The sequence below is a fragment of the Pteropus medius genome, unplaced genomic scaffold, assembly GCF_902729225.1.
Source record: "Pteropus medius unplaced genomic scaffold, Ma_sr-lr_union100, whole genome shotgun sequence".
Taxonomy (NCBI): domain Eukaryota; kingdom Metazoa; phylum Chordata; class Mammalia; order Chiroptera; family Pteropodidae; genus Pteropus; species Pteropus medius.
Window position 1 is genome coordinate 10,368,024 of NW_024349802.1, and position 22,715 is coordinate 10,390,738.

The 22,715-nt window shown below is 51.6% G+C and overlaps 1 protein-coding gene across 1 annotated transcript in view; it reads left to right on the plus strand.

The window, feature by feature from the left end:
- The window catches only part of PSD2 (pleckstrin and Sec7 domain containing 2), a 114,629-nt gene that overhangs the window by 41,258 nt on the left and 50,656 nt on the right, over positions 1–22,715 (plus strand). The window contains exon 4 of the mRNA XM_039836273.1: positions 18,713–18,924. The gene's annotated coding sequence lies outside the window, so the exon portion shown is untranslated. The remainder of the gene's footprint in view (positions 1–18,712; positions 18,925–22,715) is intronic.

Below are 22,715 nucleotides of genomic sequence, written 5' to 3' on the forward strand. Positions count from 1 at the left end.
AGGCTGTGCAAGGAGGCCCAAGACTGAGTGGTTTAGATCCCCCACACTCCTCTTCAGAGACGTGCCATTGTAGATGGGGGAAACTGAGTCAGGGGTTCCAAATCGGCTCCTGGCTAATGGTGCCTATGCAGACCTGTCTCATAGGGGTCCTGATTCAGGGGCCCAAGTTTTCCTGGAGGCATTGAGGGAACTCGAAATCTTTCTGTGGCTTGGATAGAGAAGGGAGAAGTGAGACATAAAAACACATCAGGTAGTTCTACCTTTGAAGATGAGACAGGGCCCAGCCTGGTTCTGGAAAACCCTCAGCCCCTACTTCCTAGCCCTCTTTGGGGCCCAGGACAGCACCTCCACTTTAGGAGGTGAGAAGCAGAAGTGGCCAGAATCCATGGGATGGTTCACAGGCACCCCTCTGCCCCAACACCTCTGCCAACTTCTCTTAGCCTGAGAGGGGAACAGGATGTCTTGGCTCTCTACTCCCTCCAACAATAAATATTTCTTTGGCACCTACTATGTGCTGGTACTGGGGGCACAGAACCCTGGAGTTCAGAGAGTGCTCAGGCAAATGAGGCATACTCACCTACCCGCATGTATTCATACAGACTCTCCTCCCTCCCTACTTCCCTCCCCCCAGAGTATGACCACCAGGAACCCCAGGGCAGGCAGTAATGAATGCGGCAAGACCTTTTGAGTTAGGCAAACCTATGTTCAAACTCTGGCTCTACTACTTATTAGCTGTGAGCAAGTCAATGAGCCTTGGTTTCCATATCTGCAAAGTGGGAATTCTAATAGTACATGTTTCATAGTATGTCTTGAGGGTTCGGTGAGATAATTCAGATGTAGGATTTAGCCTGGAGCCCAGCCCATGGTGACTGCTCATCACCATTAGTTATTAGGAAAGAAGGGAGGGAAGAACTCTAGGGTGTCCCTTGGTCATGCTAGGGCAGCCTCACCATATCATGGCGTGTGACCAGCCTCTCTAATCATGGTTGGAGGTGGTGGGTCTGACAGGTCCTCTGAGCTGCACACTCTTCTGAAAGCTTGTTTCCCTTCCTGTCACAGGCTTTCCTGACTGGCCTGGGCTGGCTGTCACTTTCTTGCTGGCTGCCCATATTCCATCCATTCATGTCTCCCCCCAAATACACAGAGCTCTCCTGCCCACAAGAACATACTCCTACCCCCACCTCCATATCTAGCTCAATTCATCAGGCCCATGCACATAACACAAGCACTCACACCCAGTGCACACAGGCCAGGAGATACACACAGAGGCAAAATGGTAGACACAGCCATGCACTGACACTCAAGTACACACAGGCACGAGGACATCTACATCAACATCCACACACACATAGGTACACACACAGCACAAATAGGTACAAATAGGTGTATACACACTCAGTGACAAACACAGGATATGCAAGCATATTGCACACAAAAGAATCCACAGGTATATGCGCTCCCTGCACACATGCATACTAGGATAGGCACAAACAGGTACATACAGACACACAAGGACACAAGCACGTGCGCACAGCAAGGCACACGCACACATGTACGCACACATAGGCACACACCAGCTCTCTCACCCTCCAACCCCCTGCGGGGAGCTGGCCTCCCGCCAAGCGCGGCGCTTTCTGCTGGGTGTGCACAACCTTTCACAGACTCTAATTGAGTCGAGGGTGATTTATAACACAGCAGCGCCCCTGCCCGAGTGGGCTGCCCCCTCCTGCTGCAGCCCTGGCCAGAGCCTTCGCCCCCCACCCCCATCCTCCTCATACAGGGTCATACACATAGGCCCCATAGAGGGAGAAAGGGGCCTTTCCCTCCTTGCCACCAGCTCTGTTCTTTATTTTTGCCTTTCTCCCAGGCCAGACAGGGCTTTGAGAGGTTTTGCCTGAACTTACCCCTCCCTCCCCATCCCCAGCATTACACAGCCTGACACTAGGAGACCAATCACAGCCTTCTTAACCTGTCTGGCTAGGGACAGCCACAGCCAGGACCTTGATTGCAGCTCTCATGTGCTTCCTGAGTTGCAGCAAGAGAAACTGGATTTAGACATGAGAAGGGACTGCCCCAGTGCGCTGGAGGTGGGGGTGGGCTCTGGTCAGCAGGGACTAGGAGAGCTTGGGTTCAGGGTAATGGGAGAGGGAAAGGCTACTGAGAATCTCATTTCCTGCCCCTCCATCCTTTTGGGTAACTGAGCTGACTGTGACCCTCCCTCCCAGCTGTCCCCATGGCCTGTGTGGCCGGGCCTGTGATTAATCGCATTAATTAGGCCCCGAGGTTTGGCTCATAAGGTCCCCTTGTCCACCTAACAGCTGTAGGGAGGGCCTTTGTCTTGGTGTGTATAGGGGAGTATGCACCCTGACTCCTCACCTCTGACCCCTCACCTCTGACCCCAACATAGACTAGCAGCTCTAGCCATGGCCCATGAGCTCAGCCAGAGCTATTTCACTCTCTCAGCGAACTCCTGTGTTGGGTGCTGATGCTGTTAACCCATTTGACAGTGAAGACAACCAAGGCTTAGAGAGGCCAAGTCCTTGCCCAAATTAAACACCTGGTTTATGGTGGAGCTGGAATTTGAAATCAGACAGCAAAACAAAGCATGCCTGACTCAGAGCCTGACTCCAGGATAAAGCCCCAGGTGGCCCCCAGAAACCCTGGTGCTCAGGGTGCTGTATTTTTGGAGCCCTTCCTTGGAGGCGCTAACCCTCTCCATTTCCAGAACTGGGGTTAGTTTATAGCATGAGGGACTCAGGTTAGATTTAAGAGGGATATCCCTGACAATAAAGAGATTGGGATGTGTGTATGTGTGTGTGGTGGGGAGATGTGCATGGAGAATCTGGGCTGCCCCTAAGAGAGTCCCCATCATAATGGCAGCCAACATTTAGTACTTGCCTATTGCCTATTGACCCACACAATCCCCTGAGAAAGGAGTTGAACCCCATTTTAGAGGTGAATAAAACTGATATTCTGACAGTTTAAACCATCTGCCCCAGCCTCATGGTTTCAAGACAGTGGCACCCCACCCCTTCCCCCACTGCCATGTTGCCTGGCCTCTATGGCCCAGTGACCCCACTTCACCTTTGCTGTGGTTCAGTCCAGCCCTTGGCCCTTCCGAACTCACTTGAACACACTTGAATACCAATGAGTGAGGGTATGAAATGGGTGGCCTTGAGAGCATGGGGTATGTCCCAGAGACTGGTGGAGTAGGGGTTTGTACTTGGATGTGTGTGTGTCACTGTGTATGCTTTTGTGACCCAGGACGCTAGGTGGATTTGTGCTTGTCTTTGTGTATCTCTGCATCTTTGTGTTTGTCTATAGATCTCAGTGTATATCAATCAGTCTGTCTCTCTCTACATGGCCTCTGTGATATGTTTGTATGTCACTGTGTGTCTGTGAGCTTCCTCTTCATTTGTCTGTGTGTGTGTGTATTTTTGTATGTCTGCCTCTGTCCCAGCTTATGGGTGTCTCTCTACATGAGCATTTCTGCAGGCCCTGTTGGGTATATATGTCCATGTGGTTCTGTGTCTGTTTCTGTAAGTGACTTTAGGTGTGACAGTGTGTGTGATGGTGTGTCTATTCGTCTGTATCTGTGTGTGTGACTGTGTGTGAGACTATCTTAACTGTATCTGTGTGTATGTGAGACAGTGTGTGCGTGCCACTGAACAGTGCTATGTGACTGTGTTTTAGAGCTGGGACTAGGGTGGACACAAAATTCTTTAGCATAATATTTTTCAAAAATCACTATTAATGCAAAAAAAAAATCCATGATGCAAAAAAGAATAAACATATTAAAGTCTGAATCAGTATGTGTGCCTGTCTGCGCGACTGTGAGTGTGGCTGTGAGTGTGCGCCTTCCCTCCCGAGTCCCGCCAGGTGAGCCCACCCCCCTCCAGTCATGCTGCGCTGGGCTGAGCCGCGGTAATTTCCGAGTCGGCGGCGGCTTTGTGTGCACCGGCCGCTGTCTTGGGGGCGGGATGGAAGGGAGGGTTATTTCTCCCCCCTCTTCCTTTTTATTGGGTCGTGCTGTGACCCCGGTTGCCCTTGCCCCCCCCCACTTTTACTTTCGCTGTCTGCCGCGCGCCTCCCGCCATTATCTCCCTCCGCCGCGCGGCGTAATTCGATGCCAATCAGGTTTGGGGCGCAGAGGCAGCCGGATCAAAGACGGGACCGCGGTGCTGGAGGGAGTCGGGTGGCGGAGCCGTCTGTGCTCCCCCAGGGTCGGGGCACCTACCCTGTGTCCTATTCAAGTGCCCTATTCAAGTGCCCAGGGTCAGACTGGGGAGGCCCCGCCCACCCTGTGTAGGGGTTCAGAAAACCGCGTGAGGTGATGAGGTTGTCAGTGGTGGGACCCTGCAGGCCACCAGGGTCCCCTAGAAGGCTGAAGTTGGGACTGGTTTCTGGGAGGGCGTGGCTTTTAGGCGGAGCGGTGAAAGATTTTGGTAACAAATGTGGAGCTGGCAGGGAAATGGCATTCTAGGCAGAGGAACCAGCTTGGGCAAAGGCTGGGGGGCAGGAACCAGCAGTGTTTTAGGAATAGGGAAGAATCTGGCAGGTTCTTCTGGCTGGGCGTTTGCTCAGTATTCTATGAGCACGGAGCAATGGCGGGTTCTCTAGAGGAGAGGGACAGAATCCTAGGGCCTTTAGAACAATTTATTTGATGATGGCCCCTGCCTGCTAGAAGCCCTGTGGTCTGACTCAGTTTCCTCCTCTGGTAAATGGGGAAGCTCTTAGCTCACCTCACCTCCTCCACAAGAGATTAGTGAGATGATGAACATGATAAAACAAACAGAAACAAGCACAGCTCACGTTTATTGAGCACCTACTGCTTGCTGGGCCAAACCCTGATCTTGTTTCTTCTTCACAAGAGCCCTGCAAGATTGGAACTCATTTCACAGATAAGCAGAGGCAGAGAGGTAAAGTGACTTGCCCAGGGTTCCACAGTTGGTGAGGGGCATGGTTGGGATTTGAACCAGGCTTATAGACCTAGAGCTCACAGGAAGAGGGTCCTCTTCTGGGAGGATCCCTGTCCCAGCTGTCTGCCCTACTCCCACCACACCTGGGCCTTAGGGAAAGTTTTGCAACTGCCTGTGTGGAGAGGTGATGGTTCCACAGAGTGGGTTCAGTGGTGTCGAGGGGAACCAGAATCCTCTTCCCCAGACTCACAGCCACCTTCATTGTTTACAGCCCCTGGCTTCAGCCAAGTTCCTGCCACCTCCCCCCAGTCTATTTTTTCATCTGTAAAATGGGGTTAAGTTTCTTTGGCTTGTTTCTGCTGAAGGGTCAGTGAATGCATTCAGCAAAGAGCGTTTTGAAAGTTAGATGCAGTATAAATGGCGGTTTTTATTATCATGATCAACCAAAGATTGGGTGGGGATTTGTGTCTGCTAAGCAGTCCGGGCAGAGGATGGAAAGCCCCTTTTTCCCCAAGGAGAATATCAGTGTTCAGTCCCAATGATTTTGGAGAGAGTAGTTTTCCTGTCCCCACTCCTGAGGAGAGAAATAGATTTTTCTCTCCCAAATAGTGCTGGATCTTCACAACTCTAAATATCTCAGATCTGAGAATGTTCTAAGCAAACCGCTGTATACATAATACATGCTTCTGTTCTCAACTGAAAACAGGCCTCTAGACAGCGAAGGTACCAGCCAGCAAGGGGCCCCACCTCTGTCCTCTATCCCCACCCTCAGATCTGGGCTCTGGTAGTCTGGGGTTGGTGCGGTGGGGAGTGGAAGCACCTGAGCCACTGGCTCCTTCCACGTGGTTTCCTGAGTACCTGCCGGGTGGGTTTGCAGGCTAGATCTGTGCTGGCACTAGGGAGGTGGCTGTAGGAGGCCCCCAGAGAGCACCCGTTCTGGTGGGGGAGGCCAGTGAGAGCACAGTTCCTGCACTTGGGGGGATCCCTGCTCACATGGGCGAGGCTTCCAATGAGCCTGGAGGCACCCTCTCTTCCTGGAGGGACAAATGAGTTGGACTGAGAATTATGAATAGAAGTTTACCTGATGAGGGCAGGGAACAGGAAGCACATTTCAGGAATGTGTGAAGCCTGGAGGCCTGAAAGAATAATGCAAAATGAGTATTTCTGGAGGTGGGGAGGATGAGCAGGGGTGGATTGGACTAGAAAGGGCTGTGAGACCCAGAAAGGGCTGTGAGACCCCGAAGGGGCAGAGCCTGAAGGAGGTTGGACCCAGGGCAGATTCAGAGCAGAAAGTCATCCTACCTGGGCCTCCTCATCTGTACTGTAGGCACAAGACACTATCCCCCACCCCCTTCAGGGTTGGATGGAAGGTAAATGAGACAGAGGAAGGGGAGGCCGCACACTCCCCACCCACTTAGGGAACTGAGGGATGGGCAGAGGCTGGGGTGAAGAAACAGGAAAGGAAGTCTCTGCTCCCACTGTTCTCCATGCACAGGGAGACAGACCGAGATCCTGAACCCCCTCCCAGACCCGGTCTGGCTGTCTGATGGAGGTGGCCATGATTAGCAGCCCCTGAGACATGGGCATGTGGCTTTGGCAGAGTCTACTGCTGGAGAAATGAGATCTGGGTCCTAGCTGTCAGGTCAGGAAAGCTGCTCTCCACTGGGGGGCTCTGCAGGGCGACAGCCTCAGGTCTAGCTAGGATTTTTTGCTGTCTGTTGGTTCTCCATCTCCTGCCTTCCTGAAGGAGGTCCATTGCCTTCCATCCTCTATCCTTCCTGGGGAGTCCCTGCCTGGCTGGAGCAGGGTGCTTGTCTGTGTTGGGGAAGGGGGTGGTGGCTGTGCCGCACACCGCAGATCCCAGCTGCCTCTGGACGCTGAAAATCCAATTTTCTTCCTAATTGTCACCGCCCGCGCTCTCTCTCCTCACAGCCTACTTCTGCTTGGCGGCACCATGTCCCCCCACGCTCCCCGGCCCACCTCCTGCTGCCCACCCCACGGCGGACGCTGCCCCCCCTCTCTCGGTCACCCGTGTCGGGACGCACCATATATCATGTCCGCAGCCGGGAGGGGCTGGGGGAGCGGATGGCCCCCGCCCCGAGCTCCCTGACGAAATCGTCCTTTTCCGAGGCGGATGACAGGTTGTGGGAACAACAGCTTGAATTACGGAAAGAAGTTTCCCCACTGAGTTAATCTGCAGTGGCTGGAGGTGACCTTCTGGAGACGGCGATTAATCACGGGCCGTGGCGGGCGCCGCGCCACGCCGGGCCCTTTGGGGGAATACTAATTCCACTACAAGATAAATCATAATTTGACAATAATCATCTGCCCTAATCACTCCAATTCTTCCGTTTAATTATTTGTATACACCATGTTTCTTTAACGAGGACCCTGTGTGCCCATGGGTGGGGAGGGACGGCTGCCCAGGCACAGACCCCTCCTGGGCCCCTTGCCCTCTTGCCCTACTGGCGTGTCTGGAGAGGCCTGACCCAGAACTGCTAGGGAGAATGTCGGAGAAGAGTTGTGACAGCGTGACTGGGGATACTGAGACTCAGAGAGAGGCCAGGACTTGCCCAGGCTTAGGGTGAGCCAAGCAGAAGACTCAGGCCTCTGATGTTCAATCCTAGGCAGCACTGCATTACATTGCCTTGCTAAAGTATTAGCCCAGGGTGCCTCACTTCCACTGCCCTGCTTCCTGACCTCTGACCTCTGTGATGCCTGGTACCACCTTCCATTTGTCAGCATGGACAGGGTTGCTGGCTGCTTTCACTCCCCCTACCCAGGCCCTGAGCCTGGCTGTCCACTCAGAATATGAGAATCAGGGGCTATGGGCATCTGAGAAGATGTTGCCTGGTGCCGCCTACCAGGTACTGTGTGACCGCTGACAATTGATGGGACCTCTCTGAATCTGTAGCCTTTACCTGTAAATTGGGTGGGGCTTCGTCTTTTCTAGTGTAGTAGAGACTGGGCCCAGTGCCAGACCCATAGGGGTGCTCACAGGGACATCCACTGCCCCTTCTTGTTCTGTCAGGGCTCGGCCACTAGAGCACTGCATTTCTTACCCCCAGTTCCCTTCGGATCTGGCTCCTGGTGTCACCATGCTCAGCCTCTGGGTTGGGCTGCCAGGAGAGTTTCAGAGACCTAGCTCTGCTGTCCCTGATGTCTCCCTTGGAGGGGCTGGCTGGGCTGCTGCCAGCTCTGACTCCCTGAAGCAGGAATTAGAATGACTCAGTGTCTTTCTTCTTCCAGGCCAGCTCCTGGCATCCTTTGGTGGGGTATAGTAGTGAGGGGGCGGGGTACAGTGGGGTCATTGACCCAGCATGCCCCCCTCCCCAGATGAGACTCATGTGGGAACTTCGGCACACCTTTGGCAATGTGAAGGGAGATGGCTTTCGCAAACAAGAGCTAAAAGCCTCGCTGGGTGTGTGCTGATGGGGCTACAACCATAGAGAATGATATACTGATGATGATGAAAATAATGCTCATGGCAGTGAGTGTTCATTCCTGACAGCAGCCTGCTTGGCAACCTCCTGGTCCTAAGGATCGCCGATGGTAGACCAACGATGGAAACACAGCCCCCAGCCTCAGGATGCCCCAGTCTCAGGGAAGAGATGTGGCCCCTTTCCTCAGATCTGTGAGAGAAGAAAAAAGCGGGAAAAATACAAACCATAGTATTGCCTGCCAACATTTATGGAGCTCCCACCACGTGCCAGGCCCGGTGCTCAGTACTATGCCTACTTCATACCTCTGAGTCCTCATGACGAAGTGTGCGTGTGGTGTGGAGTCAGCCTGTTTACAGATGGGGAAATCAAGTCTCAGAAAGGTGAAGTCACTTGCTCTGTGTCACCAAACTTGTGAGTACAAGGTTGAGATTTAAACCCAGCTTCTTCTCTCTCCTGTCTCGCAGAAATCTTGACAAAACCACCTCATCAGTATTATAGAATTTCTGGTCAGAGGAAGTTGGAAAAGCTGAGCCAGTCTTTTCACCTCTCAGCATCTCAGTCTTTCCAGCTGTGAAAGGGGCCTGAGGCAATTGTGAGACTGGGGATGTGACAGGGCAGCTGGTTGGGGCCTCAGCCCCTCCGTACCTGTAAGTCCCTTCCTTACTGCTGTGGTTTCCCTTCACTCATGCTCTGTGGACACAGGGCTTCCTTCTTCTCTGTCTTTGGCCAGACCTGTGCCCTCCCACCCCAGCTCCTCCGTGACCCCTGCCTGGAATATATGTGGGACAGGCGGTGTCTTGTAGCCCAGAGACCACTATTCGATGTCATTCTCTGACAACCTCTGGGCAGATCAACCATGGCTTGTGACTGGTGGGGACCCTGCTGGCTTTGTGAGAAGTGTTTTAGTCAGGCACTGCCTGGCTATCCCACAGTCCTTACCCCGCCTAGCCTGCCTTTGGGGCCAGTATTCCCACATACTCTTGAGGGTGGCTGTGCAGGAGTGCCACACTCCAGCTATAAAGACCTGATGGGGGGGGGGTGTCATTTAGCCTTTTTGATCCTCAGTTTCCTTATCTGCAAACCAGGGGTAATAATACCTGGTTACCTATTGTTAGTATAAAAATCAGGCGTGGTCAGGTCACACAGCCCATTGTCACTGTCCCTTGGTCTGGCCCCTAAGTCACCTTTTTAGGGTGATCAAGGAGGAGGGGCATCCCCCCTGCAGACAGCACTACACTCAGCGAGACACTGGGTCAGCCCACTCCCAGTCAGAGCCTGCCACCCTTCCTGGGAGAGGAAATGACAAGAGCGGTGGCTGGTCAGGTGGTGGTGGGGCTGTGGCAGAAGAGAGGGGAAGCAAAGGCTGCCCCGAGTGGGAGAGAGATGGCCTGGGGGGAGAGCAGCTGAGTCGCAGGGGAGGGAGGGAGGGAGGCTGTCGTGCTATAAATACCTCCCAGGTAACAGGATGCATAAATGAAGGGAGGGAATTAGTCACATTCCACGGCGCCTCGGAGAAAGGACAAGGAGCGATGACCTAAATCCATGGAAAGGAAAAAAATTAAGCTAACCTTGGAGGGGATGGTTAGGGGCTGGACACTGTGCCTCCTCAGAGTGGTGCCCTGGATAGGATCTGCTGGACAGGAACTAGGGAGGAATCACCACAACAGGAGAAGTCTGGAAGGCACATCTTGTCTTCTCCATGCCCAGATGTGTGAGATGCATGACAGGCTCTTTTCTTCTCAAGGATTTCCTGGCCTCTCAGAAAAAAAACCATTCTTCTTGGAAGTCCTTTGAGCGGTCTATCCCTGGTCTTTCCTTATATTACACTGGAGCATGTTCCTGTTTTCTGCATTCCTTAAGATTTCACACTCTCTGAGGCTCCCACCTTATCATGCGCCCAGATCTGTTTGTTGGGTTCCTGGTTTAGGCAGAAGAATCTTTGCTTGGGAAACAAGAAGGACGTGTCCTGCTGCTTCTCTGGACTTCACTGCCGGCGCTGGGTCCACCTGTCCCTTACTGGGATGATGACCATGGTCTACTCTCTAGTCTCCCAGCGCCAAGCTTCACCCCCCTGTGATCCAGCACCTCTCTTATGGTTGCCAGAGCAACAGTTAGTGCATGCTCTTCCTTGCTCACGCCTTCTCTACTTCTATAGGAATGGAGTCCAGTCATCCTGGCCTGCAAGCTGAGCCTCCAAGCCAAAGCTCTGCCTCGCCTTTGCTCTCACTTGCACCCAGCCTGCCACTCTAAGTTCTCCAGGTCTTTGCATGGACTGTCCTTTCAGCTGAGGATGTCTCCCCTTGCTCTGCCTGGCAGATGGGCGTTTTCTTCTAGGCCCCAAGCTGGAGTCTGAAATTCTCTCTGCAACCTCTGGGGCTGACTTGGGTCCTTGTCATCTATGTTCTGGAAACATTTGCGGCAGGGTTAGTGTGGGGAAGTGGTTAAGATCCAAGTTAGGAGGCCAGCTCTACCCCTTACTATGTGGCCTCTGCTGAATAAATGAGCTCTCTTGTGCCTCAGTTTCCTCATCTGTAAAAAGGGGTTCTCGCAGTGCTTCCCAAGGGTGGTTGGATATGGGTGAGAGAGACTCTGCATGATAGCACAGCTCACAGTCAGCGGGCGGCTGTTGTTGGGGTCACAGTATCGATCTCACTGTTTCTGTGTCTGCCTCCTCTGTGGGCTGTGAGATGTTGGGGGGTGGTGCTGCTGCGTCCCCGTGTGACTCGTCGCCGCAGCCGCAGTGGCCAGCTCACGCCTGGCACTGAGACGGTCGGCAAATGTTTGCTGAATTAATGAGTGGGGGCTGCAGGGCGTGCTTGGGCTGCAGTTCCGCCTGGGCTGTTGCAGCTGGGGCGCCTGTGTACATGAGTGTGCCGTGGGAGTATGAGAGAGGGGTGTCTGTGGGTGAGGGAGCTGTATCTGTGTCCCGGGGGTCTGGCGGCGCCGTGGGCAGCCTGGCGCGCCCGCTCCCTGGGGTCCCCGCCGAGTGCCTGCCTGGCTGCGGGACCCCGTTGCCAGGAGCAGTCAGGATGCGGCAGCGTCTCCATGGCAACGCGGCATCTCGAGCCGCGAGCCGCCCTCCCCCGGCGCCCCGCAGTGGGCAGGAGGCCGAGCCTGGCAGCCCCTCCCGGCCCAGCAGCCAGCAAGCTGGGCCAGGAGGCCGAAACCTGGTGGGAGGGGCTGAGGAAGGGGCTCTTTATTTTTCTAGAGATGAGGGGCTGTCTTGCTTCTACTTCGTTCTCAACTGGGGAAGGTAGACAATGTGAGGGCTCTGTCTTCTGCCCACGTGCCGCGCTGCTTTCCATTTCTGGCCAGGGAATTAGGAACGGTCCTGGTCAGAGCAGGAGACCCTCACTGGCCCAAGGACATCTCTGATTTAAATCTGCCTGTGAAAATGGCACAATGGTCCAGGCTTCTGGGGCTGTTGTGAGGTGGCACTGAGGCACTTCCAGGGAAGTGCCATCCTGATCCAGGGTATGAATGCAAGCCTAGTGACTTCCTATACCTACGCAATGTCTGCCAGCACCCCCACTTCCCACCGATATTGCCCATGTCCCCGATATCTGTCAAGAGCTGTCCCAGTGCTCCTTTACTCTCTTTCCTGCCATTTCCGCAAACCCACTCAGTGCTGCTCACTGTGGGCTCAATACCCCCACACCCCAGTTTCCACCCAGTGCCTCTGGTACTCACCCAATATCTTCCCAGTGCCTCCTAGTACTTCCAAGTACCCACTTGGTGTCTCCAGTTGTTATCCAGTATCCCTCTATGCCTATTCAGTACTTTCGAATATCCACTCAGGCCTCCCAGTTACCACCTGGTAAGCATCTCGTGCCATACTTCTAGTTTAGGTTTGCTGCCTCTTAAAATCCCCCAGGGAGGACCCACCACCACCAGTACCTGCCTAGTGGCCCCTAGTGCCCTCTTATTATCCACTAGTACCTGCACATCCAGCGTGGCTCCCAGTACCTTCCTAGTACTACTATTCACCCAGTGCTAACCAGTACAACCTCTTTCTGTCTAGTATACAGTACTCCCACTCCGTACCCTCTCTCCACTCTCTGCTTCTAGGTAAATCCTCCTTAGCCTCCTGCGGGGCTCCCAGCCTCTCCGCCGGAGCTCCGCCAGACCGCACTGTTCTCAGCGGCCAGGAGGGGGCGCGCAAACGGTCAGCTGAAGACCGAAGCGCGGGGCGCGGCCGAGGTGGAAGTCGAGAGACTGCATCCGAGGCCCTTGTCTTATGGAGACGGAGTCCTCGTCCAGGGTGGGGCGGCATTTTGGGGGAGTACTGCCGGGAGTGATTGCACCCCCAACCCCGCATCCTTTGCTAGGCCCGCTGGGCCAGCCGCCGCCGCCGTCGTGGTTTCGGCTCTGGGAGGGGGCGCGCGCCCTCTGGTGGCCATGGAGAGGCTCAGCTCCCTGGGCTGCTGCGCAGAGACGGAGTGGTGCGTTCCTTCCCTCCCTCTTCCAGCGTCCTAGTTTATTGGGCCTGTCCTGGAGCTGGCGCGCAGAAGAGAGTTGGGTGGGGGCGTTGGGGTTGTAGGCAATCCAGGCTTCTCTCTAGGGGCTACACAGAGGGACTGGAGGCGGAGATGAAGGGAGAACTTTGGCTAGGGAGCTTGGGACTGAGAGCCCTGGGAAGGGACTGTGTGAGCAGAGAGGTGGTGGTGGGGAGAGCGCTGAGTCTGCCAAGGAATGGATCTCTACTCAGGGATTCAGCAATTTGGGTTTTTATCTGGGTGTGCTGCCTGCAGAAGTGTGGTAGGGGAAGATGGCGGTAGCAGGATGAGGCATCTCCATTCCAAGCCTGGCAGCTCCTGACTGGTCCTAGGCCCTTAGGAGTGGCGTCCCCATCGATCTACCTACCCCTCAAAGACCCCATTACCGCCTCTGCGCACCTGCCAGCCCTCAGTCCTCTGCTCACCTGCCTGGGCCTGTTCTCCAATCTTTAACGGTCTTGAAGGGGTGGGGACACCCTCTCTGCTCCCACAGTGTGAGGTTTTCTCTCCTCTGTATGTTGGGGAAATGGATGGAGTTACAGTAGAAAGGATTCGGGTTAGACTTCTGCAGTCTGTCCTGGATTTGGGTGACCTTGGCCTGTAGGACCATCCAGGGTCAGTTCTGTGATCTCCTGCCCATCTCTGGTCTGGCATCAGGACAGCACTCTGTAAGCCTCTGCTCAGTGGATTAGCGAGTTCCTTTACATTTATATGGCCTTAGAGATGCTTCCTCTGTCCTCCTCCTCACTGTATGGATGGGGAAGGCAAGGCACCCAGCAGGTAAAGAACTATTCCAGGATGACCAGGAGTGGATGGGTGGGCTGGCAGGATGAAGAGCACTGGTCTGGTCTGGGTTTGAGCTCAGTTCTGATGCTCGCTGAAGGAACTGAGGTGAGTCACTTCCTACTTTCTAAGCCTCAGTTTCCTCAGTTATAAATTGAAGATAAAAACTTCATCTACTTCCCAAGATGGTTGTGAGGATTAAATATGATGATGATGTTGAGGAGAATAATAACAATCGTAGGCACTGTTAGCTGAGTGGTCACTTTGTGCCAGGTGCTGTGGACCGTGACTCAGCACCTGACACCCAAAGATTGTTATAGTAGGTTGACAGTAAAACCTCTGGCTCAGGGCCTTTCTGAAGAGGCTGTCAGTAACTACCTGTGTGAGCTCACAGGCAGAGTGACAAAGCCCCTACCAGAATCCAGGCCTTTAGGATGAGCTCCAGAGCTCCTTTGCCTGTGCTAGACCTAGAGGCAGAGGGAGGGACAAGATGACCTTGGGCTATCCCCTGTGCATGTTCTCTAGGCCTGGATCAGATTTCCGGCCCCCAGGGAGGGCTGAGAGAGCTAGATGATGGAGGAAGCATGTGTCCTGGCCTGGGCAGCTGGACCTGGAAGCCTTGCCCCGGAACCTGGGGCCTTTCCTGCAAAGGGAATATCCAAGAGCAGGAAGGAAGGAAGTGGGGAGGGGGAGGAAGAGGGGGGAGGGAGAAAGGATGAGACAGGCCCCAGCTGGGAGTGAGTTCTCTCTGGGACTAGCCAAGAAAAGAGGACATCTGGACTGGCCTGGCTGAGAGGCCATCAGTCTGGTCACCCTGGCTGGGGCTCAGATGTGTGTGTGGTCGGAAAGGGGAGTGGTCAAGAAAAGAGGATGGCTCCCACCCTTCGTCTCCTGGTCTGTGTGACAGGTACAAGAACTCTTCAGTCCAAGGCTTGATGGGAGTAAAATGAGGTCAGGAATGCAAAGCACCATCTGGCCCTTGAATGTAGTAGGTGCCTCAAGTCCTTCCTCCCCGGCCCTCCTGCCTCTTCTGTGAGACAATAGACAGCTCCCACAGGCTGCCACTGCCTGCGAACTCATGCATTCATTCAACAACCATGATTGAGCACCTAGTATGTGTTGGGGTCTGGGGCTGTTAAACTGAACAGAAGCCAGTCCCTGCCCCACAGAGTCCATCTGTAGTGAGAGGGGAAGGATGAGTCACCAAGCAGTGATGGGGGAAGCACAGGGTCTGTTACAGTTTAGAGGAGGTACCTGACTCAGCCTGGGAGATGGGGGGAGGCTTCTTAGAGGAAGTGATATTCATGTCAAGACCCAAAGGGTGAGAATACATTAGCCAGAAGAAGGGACATGGTAGGGAAGAGGGTTCTGGGTAGAGGGAGGGCAGGTGCCAAGCCCAGGGTTCCGGGGGAGCAGGGCTATGGTGGCAGCAGAATGTGTGGCAAGGAGCAGTGGTGGGAGGGGAGGTGGGGCTTTGGGGCTCAGGTATAGGGCTGTGGATTTTATTCTGAGGGCATTAGGGAGCCACAGAAGGTTCTAGGCAGGGGTGGCACGGTCAGAGTGGAATAAGGCCCAACGGAGAGCTCTCAGGGCCTCCATGGTGAGTGAGCCTGCCATCTCCATGCCCTCATCTCTCATGGCTCCTCCATGGGAAGCAGCCCGGCTGGAGCATCACGTCCCCTTATTAACTCCTCAGGTTTTCCACCCACTTTGTTTGCCACTCCCCTACCTGGATATTATTTCCCTGGATAAGCCAACCCCTTACACTGACCATGAAGACATAGCACAAGGACAGATGGAGCCATCCACAGTTCCTTTTCTTTTCAGATGAAGGTAGAGAGTGTTGCTAGAATGTACTCAAATCAAAAAATGAAATAAAAACAGTCGAGTTAGTTTGTACAGTTTTTTTTTTTTTTACCTTTCTAGTAAGAATAAAAAACATATGTATGCACAAGCCAAAATATAAACTGTATAATTTTGGTGATTCTGCATAAGAGCGAAATGCCCATATATTTGCATTTAAAACTGACATCACACGGTGTAAAGATGAATGGTAAAATTCATGCTACACGTTTAAATTTTTAATTGTTCTTTTCTTAGAATGACATTAAACAACAAATAAACTGAAAAATCGAGAGATAGACTACATAGGAAAAGATAAAGCTTTCTTTATATATACTTAATTTTATTATATTATATAACATTAGATCCTTTTCCCTTGTTTTTGAACAAGGAGCTCTGCATTTTCATTTTGTGCTGGGTCCTGCAAGGTAACCGGCCCTGGGTAGAAGACCCTTCCATCTCTGTTTTATAGTGGGGAGCTATAAGGGCAAAACCACCTCCTTTTCTGTGATATGCTTCCTGGCTGGTGGAAGCCTCAGCCCTCCCTGGGGTCCTGCTCTCTCCAGGCATACCACGATCCAGGGTTTGGGGCAGGGCTGGCCATCTGGGAAAGCCAGTCCCTCAGGCCTGAAGATACTGCTGCCCCTGGCCTTGGGGGGCATCTTCACTGACTACCAGGCTGCCATCCATCCTGGTAAGGTTCATTGGGTTTCTGATGCCTTCCCCTTAAGACAGGCTCCCCAGGGCCAAGGCCCGGAGATGGGCCTCAGAAATAGGCTACTGTGGAGCTGGAGATGAGCTTCGGTCTCCCCTCTCCCAGCACCTGTCCTTAGCTAGGAGAGGGAGAGGGGATAGGTTCTCTCTCCTTGGCTCACTTTTGGGGACAAAAAGGAGGAATGGAACCCCTTTGGCAGTGATCAGCCTGCAACCTGGCTGCCTATAGGAGGCCCTCATACTAGAGGCAGAAGGCGAGGGGGGTGGCAGCACAGCTAGGTGGGAGGGAAGCACCTCCCCTAACTGGGTCCCTGAGGGGGTGGGAGAGGAGCAGGCAGCACAAGCGCTTCAACTCCCTCTCCCTTTTTTGTCTTTGACTTTGGTTTTAGACCCACCAACTTGCACAAGCTCTCTGACCCTGTTTCTTCCTATATACCACGGGATAATGCCCCAAGGGCTATTGTGAGCCTTCTCTGCCCCAAGGGCTATTGTGAGCCTTCTCTGAGCTAATCCACAAAAACATTTAGTGCAGAGCTGGGCACTTAGAGGCCGCCATTCACAGAAGCTCACCTGTTGTGGAAGAAGAGGTTGGTGACTCAGTGGGGTCATCAGAAATGCCCTCCATCTCCTCTCTCTCCTTTGGGTCCTCTTCCTTTCTTTTCTACCCTGCTTTCCCACTTCCTCTCTCTGCTGTTCCTCTAACATACCAGGCTCATGCTCACCTCAGGGCCTTTGCACCTGCTGTTCATGTTTTTGTAGCTCTGACCGACACTATGGTTTTTTGGGTCTTAATATAAATGTCACTTTCTTTGGGATGGTGTGCCTGACTACCCCAGCTGACATCTCCCTGATGAAGACACTCTGTTATATTTCACTGTTCTAATTTTCCACACAGCACTTGATAGATAATAACTTTGTTTACTTGGTTGTTCAATGTCTTTCTCTCCTCATTCTAGGCTGTGAGCCTCAGGTGGGTGGGTACCTAGTCTGTCTTGTTCCCCATGTCCTCAGTGACTGGCAGCACATAGTAGGTGCTCCACACAGACTGAGCCCTGCTCTTATGGAGTTCACAGTTTAATGAATGAGGCAGGATTGAACAAGCAAACAAATGTTTTGATACATTTTTGACATTGCTTTTTAATCGTGCTAAGATATAACATAAAAGATATAAGATATAAGACATAACGTAAAAAATCACCATCTTAACCATTTTAAGTTTCCAGTTCAGTGGCATTAAGTACATCGCATTGTTGTGCCACCATCATCACCATCCATCTCCAGAACTCTTGTCATCTTCCCAAACTGAGACTCTCTACCCATTAGATAGTAATTCTCCACTCCCTCTACTCCCAGCCCCAGGCAACCACCATTTTACTTTTTGTCTCTATCAATTTGACTACTCTAGATAGCTCATATAAGTAGAATCATATAGTTTTTGCTTTTTTTTTTTTGTGACTGGCTTATTTTGCTTAATATAATGCTCTCAGGTTTTACCCGTGTTGTAACATGTTTCAGAATTTTCTTCCTTTTTAAGGCTAAATAACGTTCCATTGTATGTATATACCACATTCATCCAATCATGGCCACTTGGATTGCTTCTACCTCTTAGCTATTGGGAATAATGCTGCTATGAACATGGCTCTTTGAGACTGCTTTTTAATTCCTTTGTGTAAATACCCAGAAGTAGAATTGTTAGATCATATAGTGATTCTATTTTTAATGTTTTGAGGAACCATCATACTCTTTTCTACAGTGGCTGCACCCTTTTGCACCCTTCTACATTCCCAGTAATGCTCAAGTGTTCCAATCTCTCCATATCTTCACCCACACTGGTTATTTTCTCTTTTATTTTTTGTGAGTCATCCTAATGGGTGTGAGGTGGTATCTCATTGGGGTTTTGATTTGTATTTCTCTAATGATTACGATACACATTTCAAAGGAAAGATGTTTTGAGAGACTGGAAGAAAGGAAGTATCTGAGCTCCAGTGGCCTGGAAGCTCTGATGGTCTGGAAAGAGGTGGTATTTAAATTGAGGCCTAACAGAAGGGAAGGAGGCAGCCAGTGGAGGGCGAGGGAACAGTGAGTGCAGGGGACCTGAAGTGTGAGTGAGCACTGCATATTTCTTTTCTGGAGAAATAGTGAATAATGGGCAAGGGGCTGGTGCTGGGAGACACGGTCTGATGGGGAGGCAGGGCTGGGAGATCCAGGGCTTTAGGCCAAGGAAAAGAGTTCGTATTTGCAATTTATAGTCAGCACTGGTTTCCTCAGGTTGTGGGGATGAGTGGGGAAGAGGGGACACCTGGGGACAAAGAGATGGATGGTCGTAAAACCAGCTGATTGGGTGGTGATGTCATAGTATGCATTAACGAACGGCCCACGGTCCTGTGGGTGTGTGCCTGTGTTCATGTGTGCAAATGGAGGCCTGGTGTTTACCTGTGTGTGTCTGGAGAACACCAGAAGACCCAGATCATTACGTGATCTATCTCAAGAACGTGCTGTGCCTTCCTCCCTCCAGCCCACAGTGGAGGGAGGGCGCAGTGTTGCTATCCCCGCTCCACCTCCAGCCCGGAACCAGCAAGAAGGATCCAGAGCCATACCTCGGGGTTGAGGCTGGTCTCTGAGAATGACGACCGGTCTTTGAAGGTTTGGAGACTAGAGCTTGCTCACTTGAGACCAGGAGATGACTCCACGCCCCACCTTTGCGAGGCTGCACGAGACACGGAGGAGGTGAGCAGGGTTGGCTACTGCAGTACCGAGAAGGGCCGCACGGGGGCGGCAGAGGGCGCCGAGCCGCGGAGAGGAGGAGGGAGTGAGGGGTGGGAGAGGAAAGGTGGGGTGGACAGAGGGGCGGGCAGGTCTGGGGGTGCACGTCTGCGGGGCTTTGCTGTTTGTTTCCGCCTTCATGTGGCTGTGTGTGTGTGAAGGTGAAATAAAGTCATGAGCTCATCTCCATCTCAGTGGTATCTTATTTCATCCTCAAGGCAACCTCCTCACAGGCCCAGAGAAGTGGAGCCATTGCCTGAGGTCACTCAGCAAGGTTATTCAGCCCAGGCCTGCCTGACCGCTCCTGTGCTCTAGCCATTGGCCCTCCTTGAGAGAGTTCATCTGTCTCCTGGCCTCACTTCGCCCTCATTCCTCCCTGTCTCATCAGAGCACCTCCCACCTGGCAGGGCCAGGGAGCTGGTGGGGGGAGGCATAGACTTGAGACCTCCCTGAGGCCCCAGGGGAAAAGGAGTTCAGGGGCTCCTTCTGCGTACTGTAGACTGGGTCCCCCTTAGAAAAACTCTCGTTGACCTCCACACCCCCTTCCCATATAAGTGTGTGACTGTGGCAGTTTGGCCATCCCTGGAAGAAAAAACATGAATGGTTTCAGCTGAGACCATTGAACAGAGGGGCACACTGAGGTCCAGAGAGGAGCAGGGAGTCATCCAGGATCCTGCAGCAGGGCAGGGGTTGAGGGCCTGTTTATTTTTATCTGGAAGGGGCTAGAGGACCCCAGACAAGGGAATCAGTAAGATATATATCACAGGTTGGAGACTGAGGGGCAGAAGGACCATGATCTGGCCTCTGCGTCCAGAAAGTTCTCCCTGACTACCTCCTCTGCCACCATTGTCAGAAATGGCCTCTGAGTTCTTCTGACACTTTGGTTAGGGAGGCTAAAAATTCACTACGAGTTGCTTGAAGGGACCTCAGAGACCTTTAGTCCATCCTCCTGGTCAGCCTACAAATTCCCTCTTTAACCCTCCTGGCAGTCAACTTATCACCTTGCTTGCACCTCTCATGTAATGAGGAGCTCACTGCCTTAAAAGGCAGTCTGTTCTATGGTAGGACAGCTCTTTCCAGTGAGACCAAACTGGCCTTCCTGTGCCAGTTGGAACTATCTCACCCTGTGGAGCACAGAACAGTACCTCTGTCTGCTGGACACAGGCCCCGGTGGGCAGTAGAGAGGGATACACCACCCCACCCCACCCCACCCCAGCCTTCTCTCCAGATTAAATGGTCCCAGTTCCCCATAAACAATCTTTCCTGCCCTTCATCTCCTGAGTGTACTCTGGGTGGGAATGGCCCCTTCTGTGGTGACTGTTTTGTCTTCAGATTTTAAAGTCAACATCCATATAGCCACCACTCAGATTTTACAATTGAGGCTAATATTATATTTGCTTTATCACTGTCTATGTGTCCCTACTCCATCAGATATCTCCTTTTTTGGAGGTATTTCAAAGTAAGTTGAGTGTAACAGCACACTTTACCCCAAAACACTTCAACATGCATATCACTAACTAGAGTTCAATATTTGTGTATGGTTTTTTGCCTTTTCGAGGCAAAAATTTATATATAATGAAATGCACAAATCTTAAGTATACCATTGGTTGAGTTTTGACAAGTGCATGTACAAGTGCATGGATCTTGGCCCATCCAATCAAGTTAAAGAATATTTCCTTCACTGAAAAAAGTTTCCTAGTCACCCCCTGCCCCAACTGAATTCTTTCCACAAGGGCCTATTCTAGAACATCATAAAAAAAGAATCATGCAGTATCTACTCTTTTTGTGTCTGGCTTATTTCATTCAGCATAATGTTTTAGAGATTCATCAGTAGTTCGTTCCCTTTCATTGCTGAGTAGAATTCCGTTGTATGGCTGTATAACAGTTTGTTAATCCATCTGTCTCTTGATGGACCCCTTGGGCTGTTTCTTATGGACAGATGAATGGACGGATGCCCAGTCAGGTCTTCCTGATCCTGAACTTGTACAATTGCTTTGCTGGAACCTGGATGTCAGCTTTTCCATTTGTCCTCATTAAATTCCATCTCGTTGGTTTTGACTTAACCCTCCAGCTGGTCCTGATAATGATGAGGTGGTGAACTTACATACAGTTACTGTGTGCCAGCACTGAGCTAATCCATCTTTAGAACCACTCTATGAGGGAGCTACTATTATCCCCATTTTAGAGATGAGGAAATTGAGGCACAGAGAGGTTAAGTCACTTCCCCCAAGTGACCCAGTCATAAATGACAGAGCTGGGATTAGAAACCAGGTAGTTTGGATCCAGACATATGGTCTTAACCACTCACGCTATTGCCTCTTTTTGGCTTCTGGTGTCATCTCCCTTCATCTTCTAGTGTCTGCAAACATGTTGTCTATGCCTCTAGGTCTTCATTCAAATTATTGGTTCAACAACAACAACAACAACAGCAGCAGCAAAAACAGGCTATGGACCAGCTAAGTCTAGGGCCAAGGACAGAACTTGGTGCCATACCTGTAAAGGTCCCCTTTTGCACTGGCCATATTCTATTTGTCATTAATCCTTGATGGTGATTTCTCTACCAGCTGCAAAGCCACAGGACCGGGATCTAGCCATGGCTCTCCGCCATGGTCTCAGGACAGTGTCCATCAAACATGCCTCTGCAGTCTCCACACAACCAGCATTTCATGTCCTCAGGTTCACCTGCCCAGGGGCTGAGGAACAACAGGAGCAGAGCGGGGCCAGGGTAGCACTTGTTTGAGCTCATGTGGGCACCCAGTGGCTCATCATAGTTCCTGGATCTTGGCCCAGCATCTAGCTTGTAGTAGGTGCTCAGCAAATGCTTGCTAATTATTTTCTTGAAGGCCACTTTATTTTACTTTTTATTGCAGTACAATATACATAACATGAAAGTTACTGATTTACCCATTTTTAAGTGTACAATTCAGTTGCATTAGGTACATGAAAAGTGTGGTGTAACCATCACCACTATCTATTTCTAGAACTTTTCATCATTGGAAACAAAAACTCTGTACCCATTAGACAATAAATCTCCATCCCCCAACCCTTGGTAATCTCTATTCTACTTTCTGTTTCTATGAATTTACATATTTAGATATTTCTTATAAGTGGACACGTACAATATTTGTCCATTGGTGTCTGGTTTATATCACGTAGCATAATATTTTCAAGGTTCATCCCTGTTGTAGATGTGTCAGAATTTTATTCCTTTTTAAAGCTGAATAATATTCCATTGTGCGTGCATATGCCACATTTTCTTTATCCACTTATCTGTCAGTGGACACTTAGTTTGTTTCCTTTTGGCTATTGTGAATAATGCTGCTGTGAAGCTTCTTACTTGTTATAATCCCTTTCTAATCAAGTTCTCCCCAACCCTTTCCACTAAGATGGCTCTTGTCAGGGTCTTTTGTGACCTTCATGTAGCTAGATCCAATGGTAAATTTTTCAGTCTTTGTCTTACTTGATCCACCAGCAGCATTTGACTTGGCCCATCTTTTTCTTCTCTGACTTTGTTCCTTCATTTGTTTATAGGATCCCACATTCTCCTGCTTTTCCTATACCTCTCCGGATGCTCTTCCTCAGGCCCTCTTCTTGTTTCTCCCCTTTTTCCTCCCCTACCTCTTAATGCCGGAGACCTTCAGGGCTCCATTCTTGGTCCTCTGACCCGCCCCCACCCTCCCCAACTCCCAGGTGACCTCATTACGTACTCCTCCCGAATGTACATCTCTAGCCAAGACTGCCTGCAGACCTGACAT